The sequence below is a fragment of the Ammospiza nelsoni genome, chromosome 1 (genome assembly GCF_027579445.1).
Source record: "Ammospiza nelsoni isolate bAmmNel1 chromosome 1, bAmmNel1.pri, whole genome shotgun sequence".
In the NCBI taxonomy this organism is placed as follows: Eukaryota; Metazoa; Chordata; class Aves; order Passeriformes; family Passerellidae; genus Ammospiza; species Ammospiza nelsoni.
In genome coordinates, this window is record NC_080633.1 from 123,890,741 (window position 1) to 123,904,875 (window position 14,135).

The following is a 14,135-nucleotide window of genomic DNA, read 5'->3' on the forward strand; positions in this document are numbered from 1 at the left end:
TTTACAAAAGTGGTAATTCAGGAAAATGCTTTGATCTCCTATCTGAAACATAAAGAATCATTAAAGATAAAGAAACCTTGAACGAGGGCATTCGTAGAGGCTTGTGGTAGTGCTTCTCAGTTGCTGCTGAGGGTGGCTGACTCCTTCTTTCAGTAGGAACTGTATGAGTAGGTTAACAAGGAGAAATGGCTGTCTGGATGTAAGCAATGTGTCAGGTCAAATTAAATGTGTTGCGTGACCTTTGTTCTTTAACTTCTTCAGCAGCCCAACTTTCCGTTCTGCAAGACTCCGTTACGTGTTTCAGCTTCTCTTTGGCAAAAGAGTAAATAGAATCCTTTTTTGCCTCCAGTCTTGTTTCTGTTCTTGAGAGTTTTGTTCTGTGACAAGTTTATGTTCTTTAACGTGTAATTATATCTCTGGTATTAAGAGCTCTAATTTGATGTACTTTGATTTCACCCTAGGTCTACAAATTCATTTCTATCATACAGATTCAGAGCTAACTTGTAATAGCTGCCATTTTGTAAATGTCATGGTTTAACTCCAGTGGAAAACTAAGCACCATGCTGGCACTCGTTCACCTTCCCCCACTCTCCTCTTCAGGGGATGGTGAAAAGAATTGGAAAAGCAGAAAAAAGGTGAGAAAATTCAAGGGTTGAGATAATGACATTTTAATAGGTAAAGCAAAAGTTGTGCACACAAACAAACCTAAGTAAAGAATCCATCCACCACTTCCCATGGGCATGCAGATGTTCAGCCATCTCTAGGAAGGCCAGGCTCCATCACATGCAGTGGTTCCTTGGGAAAACAAACACTGTAACTCTGAGCTTCTCTTCCTTTCCTTCTTTTCCCCTTATCTTTAAATTTTGAGCATGATGTCATATGGTATGGAATATCCCACTGGTCACTGGGGGTCAGGTGTCTCCACTGTGTCTCCTCCTAATTCCTTGTGCACCCCTGGCCCGTTTGCTGGTGGGGTGAGGTAAGAAGCAGAAAAGAACTTGGTTCTGTGTAAGAACTGTGCAGCAATAGCTAAGACATACCTGAATTACTAACAGTTTCCAGCACAAATACAAAACCAATCCCTTAATATCTACTATGAAGAAAATTAACTCTACCCCAGCCAAAACCTGTTCAGTAAATCATGCCTTGCTTTACTATTTTATTAAGTAGTGTTTTGACAGGTTCTAATCTAACTTTTCTTTCTAACTTGTTGGAGACAAAAGAATATGTCAAAAAACTAAAGGGTACTTTGAGTTATTAAGGTAAATTAATTCTGGTAATTGCTATGAAGGTAGAAGATTGAAGTACAGGCTAAGGTTAATAAAGATAATTTAGACATTTTATTTATATATATACACTTTCTGTCGTGATTTAGATTTCCCAGAATGCCTGTTTAGTATGGATTTCAACCTGTGGCCTGAATGTAACCAAAGACGAGGAACACACCTGGAAAAGTACAACTCATTGCTCCTTTTCAGAAGGTACAGTTTCTCCTGTAAATTTAAGTCACAGTTTATGGAAAAGATGTCTTGACAAAAAAAAAAAAAAAAAAAAAAGGAAAAACACAGACAAGAGATAAACACCAAAGACAGAGAAGAACAGAAAAAGAAGTCTGTTAACCTCATTTGTCTGGGTATTTTCAAAGATACAGCCTTGTCTTTCTGCCATTAAAAAAAATCACATGAAAAAACCCAATCTTTTAAGGAAATGTCTGTATTTTACAAAAAGGCAGATGCAGTGAATAAGTATTTCCCTTCTGAGTATTCTGTTCTGTGAAGTACTAATACACAACACGATGATGAAATATTGTCATCAAAGGCAAGTTTCCAACACTGACAGATATTTAACATCCTTGTGATTGAAAGACTCTGAGCACTTTTCTTTTTGTATCTTTTTAACATCTTAATCAAAATGTCTAAGGTACACAGCTGAATGCTTACAAAAGTCTAACTAGTCTCTGGGGCCCTATGATGGCTTGCACATTTGTGATGTTATTTGACGGATTATACATTAGGCCATTTCAAGCATTGTTCAAGTCAGTAGACAATCCAAAACCATAGTGCAAAGTGGTTTTCAGTAAAAATTATGGTGGAAAAAGATTTCTTCCCTCTTAAGTGAATGAACGGCAATAATATTTACATAGAAATGCTCTTCTGATGCCTGTTATGACTTAAATCTTTAGACCTTGAGGCTGATTGTGTAGATCAGTTTCAAATTTAGATATTATCATAGAATCTTGTACTGGTTCAAGTTAGAAAGGACTTCAAGAGGCCAACTTTCTCCTCAAAGCAAGATAGGCTGCAAGTAAGACTTTATGTAGTCTGAAACTGCAAATTTCTAAGGACGGAATCTGCATAACCTATCTGGGCAATTTATTCCAGTGTTGGATTGGCCTGCAGATTGAAATTTCCCCACATCCAGTCACAACCTTGCTTTAACTTAAGTGTTCTTTGTGTGTCATAGGGTATGTGCTCTGTCCCCTGATCATCTTGGTAGCCCTCCACTATCATATTCCTGTTTATCAATGGCTTTCTCGCAGAGGAGGAGGCAGCAAAATAGGATTTTCTAGATGCCAACTAGCAAGTACTGGGATAAGGTCCTGATGGGATAAAATCACTTGTCTGGTCTACTGACTCCACATAGCCTAGGATGGCGCTGGCTGCCTTTGCTGCCAGGATACACTGCAGGCTTATTTTAGTTCACTGTTTGCTAAGACAGGTGTTTTGATAAGAGCTGCTCCCCAGGCACTCCACCCACAGCTTGTAATGTCACAAAGAGTTTTTTCCCAGCTGCAGGCCTTAGCCTTTGTCCCCACAGTTTCTGTTTGACCATTGTACTGTCCACCTACTCTGACTAGCAGCTCCCCCCTCGAGAACATCTATGGAACCCTTTCCAGTTTGGTGTCATCTGCTGACTCAATGAGGGCATACTCTCTGTCCTCCTCTAGGTCATTGTTGGGATTGTTAGAGAGGAGAGTTCTCAATACACATCCCTTTAGTTTTTGGCCCATCCTATGTGTTGCTGGCCTCAAAGTTCAAAGGTTTAAAGTTTATCACATGAACCCCCTGAGCTTGACTATCCAATCAATTTTTTTTTTTTTAATTTGAGTAGCAGTCCATAAATGCAGATTAACATCTTGCATTGAGTATAGTAATATAGTAGAGACAGTGTTTAAAAATTGATTGTTGATAGTGAATCCCGAACACAGTTAAAATATCTTGGAATGAAGAACAACATTGATGCCTTTCAGGACTTTTCCATTGTCTTGGAGGCAGTCCATATCCTCATCCATTTTTATACAAAAAAATGTTTGTGGAGTCAAATTGTTTATCATTTGTAGATAAGTTGTTTAGAAGTCGTGCATTACTACTTGGAGCAATCTGGTAGTTTATGATCTTTTCATAAAGATCATAAACTTGACATATTTAAATGTGAAAGCCTCCATTTCATCCAAAATGTTTCTAAAACCTATCATCTGATACTCATGTGTACTGAGTTTGGAACAACCCCTAGCAGAATAGAAAAAATTCTGAAATAAAATGCATGCAAGAATAAGGAAGTGATTTTCTTCTGAGAACCTGAGAAGTCTTTGGACTGAGTGAACTGAGATGGTCTTTTGGTGCTGTTGTTTATTCTTCCATTGTTGTTTTTAAAACAAAACCAGTACTCTTGACTTGCATTTAACCAAATCAAGATATTTTATTCCATGCATTTAATGCATCTGTTTTACTAAACAGTTTTTTGAAGGGTAGGCTTATATTTCTTTTCTCATCAGGAAAACCCAGCTTGCTGAAAATTAATTTTTTTTTCTTTTAATGTGGCAGAATCTCTGTTAAGATAAATGGATAATTTTAACTTGGCATTCACAGTACTTCATTTAGATATACTAACAAAGAATTTGTAGCCAAAATGGCTGTATGTTTTCATTCTCATTGGTTATACAATGTGGTTTTACCAGTCTTATTTCTTTCTAAGTAGCAAAACTCAACTTTGTAGAACTCTTTGTACTGTGTTTATGTAGAAAGCCTATTTTTAGTATTGTGCAGGTACTTGAAAAAACAAGCAAGCCTATAAGGTTATTTATTTTCAGTAAGATAGATTTGTTTTAGTTGTTTTGTGCAGGTATTTTCAAAAACTTGCCTCTTTTTTGTTAGAACTCATCATGTTACTGTCTGAATTCCACATGAAGAATAAACTATATGTGGAGATTGCTGAGGGTTTCAATCTGGTGTATACATATGCAATAGAAACTTCTGAGTAAGACAGTCTGAAATTCATTTGTGATATTCACATATTTGTGATGTTCCCAATAAAGATATCCTGAGGGTCCAAAGTTAGGTTGTGAGACCTCACCTGAAATCCTGTGTTCAGGTCTGCAGTTGCCAGCATGAGGAAGATACAGACCTTCTTGAGCAGTTCCAGAAGAGGACCATGCAGGTAATAGGAGGCTGAAACATTTTTCCTAAGACAGGCTGAAAGAGTTAGGAATGTTTAGGACATAGATGAGATGGTTCTGGATAGACCTTAACTCAGCCTTCCAGTTCCTATGGTATTCTTACAGGATAGATGGAATGGGACACTTGATCAAGGGGTGTAGTGATAGGAAAAGAGGTAATGGCTTTACACTGAAAAAGGATAGGTCCTGATGAGATATAATAGGGAAATTCTATTCTGTGGTGGTCATCAGGAACTCATTGCTCAGAGAAGCTGTGGATGCTTCATCCCTGGAAGTATCCAAGGCCAGATTAGGTGATGCTTTGAGCAACCTGGTGCAAGGTGGTCCTGCCCATCTCAGAAGAGTTGGAACTAGGTGATCTTTAAGGTCACCTTCCACCCAAAGCACTTGATGATCATTAGTTTGTTTTTTTTTTTTTAACATACATTTATATTGTATTATAATCCTGTGTTGTAGTGCAGGGTTTATACTACCAGAAAAGGTTTTTTGAAGGAGCTAGGATTTCAAGTGTGCTACTGTCTTATTTCCTGTCTTTCAAGTGTCATAGAAAAAGCAGGTGGTTCTTTAGATTATCTGACTGAAAGATGGAGGAAAGTTATGATCTGTAGCTCAGCCTGGATTAGATGAATCATAGACTGAGTAGCAGAGCTGTTCAGAGAAGGTGGTGGACATAAATGCAACTCATGTCATGATACAATGGTCTGATGCAAAACAGCTGCTTTTTGAGGTATTCCTTACTCATATTTATTGTTTCATATTTGTTAAACTCAAAAGAATTCTATTTCAGTTCTATTTTTGAGCATCTATCTCAATTCTATCTAATTTCAATTCTATTTTTTCTATTTTATCTAAATTCAATTCTGTCTTTGAGCACCTTTCAAGGTGTTACCCCAGTGTTTTCATGGTAGAAGAGAGCAGTAGTCTTTGATTTGTTATTGTTGAAACCTCTGACATGTTGAAAAACAGGTACTGCCTCTGTACACCTTCCAACGTCACTGATTCTCGCTACAGGCTTTGAGCCTGTGAGAGTGGCCTCTGTGATTACCTCTCCTGCAGTTTCCAAGGCTGAATATGTTGACAAAAAAAAAAAAACCTTCAAGAGCTTTGGTCTTAAATCCAATCACACAAGTTTGTGGTTTTCTTTTCTCTCGGGTTTCTTTTCTGCCTGTGGTCTTTCTCAGTCTTCTTAGCACTTTTATTTTTTATTGCCCTACAACTCTTGGCAGCCAAGGTGGTAGAGAAGTACTGATAATGACAGATGGGACCTTTGACAGAAGAAGTTTTTTAAAGCATGTAGGAAAAACATTAAAATAGGAGTGAAGAACTTCAAAAGGGGATTTAAAAACTTGTTATGGGGTAAATTTAGTATTTAGTTGTTTGGAATTGCTCGGCTGCTGTAAAATCAGTTACGTTTATGTTGTTTAAAGCATATCAGGAATGAATAAGGAAATAAAGATTATTATTTGCATTAATGTAGTTAAAACAAGAGGAAACTTAGGTTTAATTACTTATTCTTTTTAACAGGTTTTGCAGTTCTTTCTCCAACTGATTTAGACTTTGTCCACTGTACTAGGACAAACTTTTCCTTGTTGGCATGGCTCTTCTGATAAAAGCTGGGCCAGTAATCAGAATACAGTTGAATACCTGTTGGATGAAGCTCTGAAAGAAGTGTAACAACAGGCTGGGAAAGTCAAATCCATTATAAGAAGCTTAATTCATGTTTTTGTTTAATCTAAAATATGTAATATTAAAAATGCATTTTCAAAGAAAAGAGAAAAAAACCCCATGTTTCATGCATCTATTGAATTAGGCATTGGAAAAAATTGTTATTGAATAGTGATACTGTTGATTGACCTGCAGGATAGAAGTATGATGAAGTATATAGAAGTAATCAATGTATGTAGTAAAAATGTATGGCAAATGTTTTAGAACAGAAAAATTATTTTACCCTTTAATCTATAACTTGTGTTTGTTCATTACTTGAGTACCTGTGAGAGCAATTGGACTGTAAGAGAGTTAAAAACAATCATCATTTACTATTACAAATATTTAAACTTCATGGAAGAGCTCATTAAAATGATAACTATTGTGTGAAATTCCATTTTGTGTTACTAATTTGCTCTATTTTTTTCCTTTCCAAAGTAGTCTTTTAGTGTCTAGTGTAGCAGCCTGTGACTTAATCATTAGATTTATACTTCCTATCCTTAGAGTGTTGAAAGGTCAGTAGAATCAAAAAACATTGCCTTTGGCCATCCATTATGAGTCACAGACCTATTCTCCTTTGTTGAAAGCAGCTATCAGACTGTCTAAGAGGTATTCCTTTCAAAGTTGCAATGCTTACTTTGTTTGCCTCATAAACAGTTGGAGTAAAATCTCCCAAGCATTTGGAACTTCTAAGCTATTTGCTTAGAAATAGCAAATGATCTGACTGACCTTAGCTGCCCATGTTGCCAGCCCTTTGAAAAAAAACTGGTTTAAAGACAGGAGATGTCAGAATAACATGAATAAAAACTGCGTATTTAACTATAACTCTAAAGAACAAATGTTAGCATTTTAAGTGACTTGCAATATCGGTCACTAAACACTATTCATAATTTTAGTCCCTTACTAGAAATGCAGTAAGGTATTTCCTAGACAGTTCTTTCCTGACATGAAGAAGATAGTAAGAAAAGGTGCAAGGATTTGTTAAGAGTTTGTTAATGACTTGATGGAACACTGCTGCAAGTGGTCATTATGTTACTGTTTCGGTTTTAATATCCATGCTGCATGTGCTCTGAGGTATATCTGAATGCTGCTTCTAAGCATGGCCGCTGAAGAACATTGTGCCAGAGAGCAGAGTTTGAAGCTGTTCCCTGAGTACGTGGCTTGTATGCCAATTACCCCAGTGCCTAAGACCAACATTGAATGTACTAACTTAAGTACATTGACCCTTGCACTCCAACCTTCTGGGCACTTCTGGTTTACAATCTCAACAGTCCAGGGACCATATAACACTTAAAGCAAGGACATGCCAGCTCTGCAGGGAGTGTCATCCGCCTCATAAATAGCACAAGAGTGCTGTAGATAATATTTTGCATATTTCCTAAATTATTAGTTACAAGGATTCAATAATGTAAGAATTTTTGAGTTTTTATTTAGTTTGAAAATTAGTAGAATGTGCACCTACTTTAGGTTTTGTGTTAGAATTTAGGGAAAGGATTAATTTGATGTTAACGAGTTTATTTCCTTGAAGTGCTGTATATTTTTTTTTATTGTCCTATCAAAGATGGAAGCCTTTTAAGAAACTTAAAGAACATGAAGAGACAGCTTTCAGTTTTTGGCAAACACAGTAGCTGTAGAAGCCCTTTGTCACTGATGCAGATTAGATGCTGTTGAATATATTAGAGTGTGCTGCTTCTAGAAAATGCAGACTTAAGAATCAGCAAGAGAATTTAATGGAATAAAAATGCAGATTTATACTGAAAAGCTTTTTCTTCTAGAGTGAAGTTCTAATCTATAGTAGTAAATTAGATTTTTCTTGCACCCAGTGGATTTAAACATCTGCTAATGATACTGCGTGTGTCACAGCTTCTACATTTAAAAATCTTTAGAGGGCTTCATGAAAATGGGGACTTCTTCCAGTCTCTTACAAAAACCACAACAAAAGAAAAAATGTCCCTCTGCATTTTATAAATACTGAGTGACATGTGATATATATACATGTTAGGTAGCTCTGTAATCATGCATTCATTGTATGTTTTCTAGCATAGAGAAATGCATATGAAAAGTATTCTGAAGCCACTGTATACTAGAACAGGAGAAAAATAATTTTGGCACATTGAGGGCTTATCCTTTACCTACTTGATTGTTGTGCACCGCATAGATATGATTCTGCTCTAAAAGAATAGAATTCTGCTATAACAGCAAGTGTAATTGCTATGATTTTAATTGATATCTTAGATACTATAGTAAGATACAGAATTGATAATGATGGTGACAGGGATCTTTGAAAAATTCAAATAGAGTTAGGGTTTGAATTCACTATTGGGAATGTAAGGATAGTAGAATATTAATATACTTATAGCTTGAGTTGTCAATAGTATTTTAAAAGTTTGAAACATGAAGTTTCTACAGTAAAGTGAAAGTACTCTGGCAAATGCTTCTTCCTTCTCTTTATATTGGTGAACAGCCATGGAAGGGCTGACTTCTACCACTAGCTCAGTTTTGCATGTGAAATATCCCAGACCACAAAGAAAGTTGCTCTTGAATTTTCCCCTGTAGAGAAATACTTCTGGATCCACTTTGGTACAACTGGAAACCTAATTTCCTTCTTGTAATGTTCTGTAATATTTTCTGAGAGAGTCTATAGACATTGTCTGGTTTGCTTAAACCTGAATTTAATAGTGTAGAGTTTAAGGAGTGTGTAGTGAACAATTTCAGTACTGACAATAAGAGTTGAGTTTACAGCTATAAATCAATTCTATGAAAAAAAAGGAGCTTTATGAAAGGTATTCAGAGTATTAAATGGAAGGAATATAATGAAATAAAATTAGTATGCTTATGCAAATGATCTAGCTATGACTTCATAATTTGTAATGGTATTCAGTTAGGCAGTGTTTACACTTGTTAATGACTTCCTTTATGAGTGATAATTGATCTTACTCATTATCATATTAAATCCTTGATCATATGTCATTAGTTGGGAATGTAATAAATGGTCTGTTTGATTTTTAGTGTAATGAACTAATTAGACTAATTAAAATCAATATGTGTGCCAATATTAGACTTTGAATCCAAATGCTGCTGTCTGTTGGCTAAAAATCAGCAACTCAGTGAAAAAGTGGCCTAATGCTGATTTATGAGCACTTGATGAACGTGAGGTAGAATAAATTGCTTGTAGTGGTAGAAACAGCATTAGTGAAATACAAGGTACTAAGTACATTGTAAGATCAGGAGCAAGGGCATACTTACATCTGTAGTAATGTGGCACCTTTAAACCTTCCTGGTTGATTAGATCATTCTTCAGAAATTCTTCAGATTAAATATTGTAAAGTGCATTAATTTATATTTATAAATGTAATATTCTATAAATGTGTCTGGGAGGAAGTGCAATCTATTTCTCTCCATGAGCCTGTGTGTTTTTGTATGTTAGTGCATTTTGTAAATTTTACATTTTGTACTGCACTTTTGTTTTTTATAGTATTCTGTGAATATACCAAATAGGTCACACTTTCAAATGCAGTAATGTACTGTTATTAAAATGTGTTATTCAACCATGGTATCCATTCACTTTTATGTTTATGAGGAATTGTGTATAAGCCCTAAGGGAGACAGGAACACATCCTGTAATTCTGTAATGACCTTTTGGAGAAGAAGGAAATGGCTACTGGGAAGGGAACGGGAATATTATTACAGAATTCAGGGTCTTCAGCTGCAAAGAAAAAAAATGTGGAAATCCTTTTGGCTCAAAGAAAAAAGTAGGAAAAAAGTGAGGTGATGGGGAGAAGTATTCCACATTCTTATTTTTGACAAAAATACTGCTCAGAGAAAAATGTTTGCATGTTAAGGTTTAAAATATACATAAATGTATTTTTTAACATGCACACTTTTAAAAGTCTGCTTAGATTCCTCTTAGATTCTTTGTTAAGCCTGTGATATTTGCAAAAGGTAGTAACTCTAGTAATGACAAGTGTTATCCATATCAGAGTATTATCTTGCCAGCCTTACACTATTTATTTTGTAGTAATTATGTTTATTTTGTTGCTAAGAAAGGGCTACTTGCTTTCATGTTTGGTTGTTTGGATTTTTTTGTTTATGTGGTTTTAAATTTTTTTTTTTGTTTGTGTTTGGTTTTCTGTTTTTTTTTTTACTTGATTTATATTTTTCTGGGACACAGAGACACAAATAGTGGGGTCCCTGTCCTTTCCTCTCCCCTCTTCCCTGCACACTTCCATCTATGCAGTGTGGTGTTGAAGACAATACAAGATGCAAGAGAATTCAGTACTTTGTTTCTCACACCCTGAGGATATTTTAGATCACAAAGTTAAGAGAACCTCAATGAGTAAAGCAAATTAAATCATCAAAACCCAATATCTAACAAAATCATACTAATGGTCTGTACAAAAATTTTAAATGTAAATAAGTAAATATGAGGAAATAGATCTCAGAGTCTTATGTCTCTCAGGCCTAAACTTAATCCATGAGATCATGCAGCTTTTGAGGAAGTACCTCTTCCACTTAAGACAGTGAAAATGTGGGTGTTCAGACACTCTAAATTTCAGGCTTTGTAGGAATAATCCCTTAATCATCTGACCTAATTTTGATGATGAATATTTTAAAATAGTGGTGACTTATTAATAAGGATTTCAGAAAGGCATGATTTGAAATAGGTGTCAACTCTAATTTAAACAAGTACTTGAAGAAAATCTAGAGGATTAATGTAGACTTAAATTTATAGTAGCCATTGAAATTTCATTTTTTCCTTGAGCTTTTAGACAGAAGAATTTGTGTTCAGAATATGTACTCATGTAGTGTACAGTGAGAATAAAATCTGTTAAAATAGTTTATATTTTTAATGGTCCTTTAAGTGGTTTATCTGAGACACTTAAAGCCTGTGAGTATTTTTCACTAGATAATTACTAATTGTCAGTTTTAGTAAAATCAGTAATTGTTAATAGAAAATTCTTAACTGAATATCATTGCCTACAGTCTTTTAAAATTTTAGCCTTTGGATGAGATCTGAACAGAAGCTTGAAAATGATGTATGGTAAACTAAATGCGGCAGAGGACATATTGATCGGAAACTCCATTACGGCAAGGACTATGTGTGGTTCTCAGATACTGCGAACATGCATCGCAACAGCAGACTGGGCTTGGGAGAGCATATACAGCTTGAATCCCAGAGAACACACTTTGTTTTGTGCATGGAGCAGTACACCCTGCAAACATAAATGAGATCCTTTATGTCTGAGATGCATTCACTATGCATATTATCAGCCCTCTGATCCAAAGCACATAACCAGTGTCCTTGATTCGTATAAAAGTGTTGAATGCCCTGAGGAGCTGTGTGGGTTTGAAACATCTGACAGTTGTTAGTGAGATGGCATGAGTTCAAGTACCTTTCTTAGCAGCAAGGGAGGGGGAAGACACTTCTGCTAGGTTTTTCAAATCAATTTTTTGTCCTTCATTTACCAAAGTTGAGAAAGCAACTAGTTTAAAATAGGGTGGCTCTTTGCATTAGTATAGTAAGTGCTCCACCATGTCTTTCTTCTTGTATGAGAGAAACAGAGAATAAAAAGGAATCTCATGTACAATTTTGTTGAATCTTGGCCCAACAGAAGGTGACAGTAACCCTTGACTTTAGTTTTGCTAGAATGTCTGTTAGCCAAAATGTACGTATGCTACTGCATTTTTACTCTTGGAAGGTTTAATGTCTAATTTTGAACTTTGAGTTTTCCTTAAAATAATTCTGTAGAAAAGAGGCTACTCTCTTTGATGTTATCTTCTTTGTGGGTTTTGTTTGTTTGTTTGTTTGTTTGTTTATGTTCCACTGTTTTTTTTAATATGTTTCTCCCCGGGATATAAAGAAGAAAAATTTCTGAGTTGTTTATTTTTTTAAACAGTTTTACCTAAATTCCTTTTTTCATAACACTATTTCTCTCCATCTACAAAATCATATTTCACTGGCTTAAATATTGAACCTTCTGTGAGGATGCATATATAGTTAAAATACTTTCAGCCTTATTCTTTATTTAATATGCTTGGTATACTTTGTTCTTGCAGAATACCTTCCTTCCTGGATAAAAGAGGAATTTCAAGATAAGGATAGAAAAGGATGGGAAAAAGGGTAAGAGCTGTATCAAAATGGGTCCGTGCTGCTCCCTCCTTGCTTACAGAAGGTAGGTGAGAAATTGCTGATCAACAGCAACAAGTGTTTTAGTGAGAGAGTTTCTGTGCTGCTGAATAACTCAACCCCATCTGAGACCTCTTATGCATGATCAACCATGACTGAGGGCAGGATAACTTGCAGGTAGACCCTGAATTTTAGGGAGAACCTTTGAATCCTGTGACTAGGTGTTTGTCCAGCTAACCTAAGAAACTGACAAGGGATTCTAGTGCTTCCTGTCCATGTGATGTAAAAAGTATTGTATTTGGAAACATACTTTTATTAAAAAGAAACCTGCAGCCTGACCCTTTAATCAGTATCATCTGTCCATAACATTCTTGTGTGTATGAAACAGTCAAAATTCTTCACTGTTTGTCTATAATGTTATCTCAGGTGTACTCAAATGAATCTGCTATCAAAGAAAGTCTTAGAAGTACTTTAAACATTTATTTGATTCTATAACACTTAATTCATAACAAGAACCAACCAATTGAATCTATATTCAAAGGTGGCTGTTATTCCACCTTTGTACAGACCTTCTAAAATTCCGCAGATTTTTTTGCAAGTCTGAAATGTGGAGTTAGTTAGGGCGTGTATCAGTTTTTTTAATTCAGTCTAGACAAAAAAGACAACTTCCTTATAGCATATTGTTTGCTGGTGGTGAAGAAATGAAGACCTCAAGTGGATAAGAACAAATACTTTTCATGCCCACGGGCTACTCATGTTTTGCTCAGGAAACAGCTTAGCCTTGGATTGACAGTATTGATGCCATCATGCTGTGGAACAGGCTCCCACCATGTGTGTCATGAGGAGCCAACCACGATGCTGCCCTACTGCTGTAGCACAGTGAGCGTGCCTGGTCCCCACTCCTCCTGTTCCACACATGCATGATATGGGAGCTGCACACCCATGGGAGCTCTCCAGCGCTTTTAGCAGCAAGGGCTCTCTGCTCTTTATGCTGATTCTGGTGATCCTGCACCACAGCAAAGGGTGGCAGAGACACTATGGGAATATCTTACTCAGATGAATGTTTTCAGGCAAATGCAGTTTAAAGGAGACACTGTGCCCTTAAGGAGCCACAGCTCCTGAGTACCTTTAGTTCATGGCCCTTTGCCTCAGCTTCCTCTGAGTTTTTGAAGCCATGAATTAGGAGACTGTACATGTAGAGGGAGGATTTACTGTAATGGAAACCCTACCTGATGATGTATTAATTAATTAATTATATTAATTAATACCTTTCTGGAATAACTGTAGTTGGTGGCCCTTGCCTCATTCAAAATCTTCTGCTGAAATCCATTCCAAATGCTTTGGCACAGCCTCACAAAAATGGTAGTGCTTGTTTTTGTGGAACATGGTAAAACCAAACTCTTCCCAGTCAGCTGGCTATAGATTTGAGATAAATCCATGACAGGTATCTGGTTATAAAGGCAGGTTATGACCTGCCACTGTTCTCTCTTCCCTGGTTGTGTCCTCAAAGTCATTCTTAAATGCATAGGGGGCCGTATACATCATTCATAGCTCTGTATGATGCCTATCACATGGCCTTAGGTAATTTTTAACAATTGTCCCTTATGTATTTGTCAGTAGGTGTTGTGGCTGCTGCTGCAGGCTGTACTGAGCACCCCTTGCCCAGAGAGAACACCCCAGGACCCCAGGACCTCACAGACTTTCAGCTTGGCCCTGCACCACTGCAAGGCTGTGGGTGCGCTGGCAGTCCTGCAGAGAGCCCAGGCTTGCAGGCAGCAAGTCACTGAGCAGGTGCCTGCACCAAGCTCATGTGAGAGTCATTGCTCCTTTACTAGCAAAATCTGTGTT

The 14,135-nt window shown here is 36.5% G+C and overlaps 1 long non-coding RNA gene across 1 annotated transcript; it reads left to right on the forward strand.

The window, feature by feature from the left end:
- The first annotated feature begins 467 nt into the window (after positions 1-467).
- Positions 468-6,452, forward strand: LOC132083812 (uncharacterized). The gene is made up of 4 exons (XR_009419988.1): positions 468-635; positions 1,376-1,481; positions 4,372-4,437; positions 5,981-6,452. It is a non-coding gene; the product is annotated as an uncharacterized LOC132083812 (long non-coding RNA).
- Positions 6,453-14,135: the final 7,683 nt, after the last annotated feature.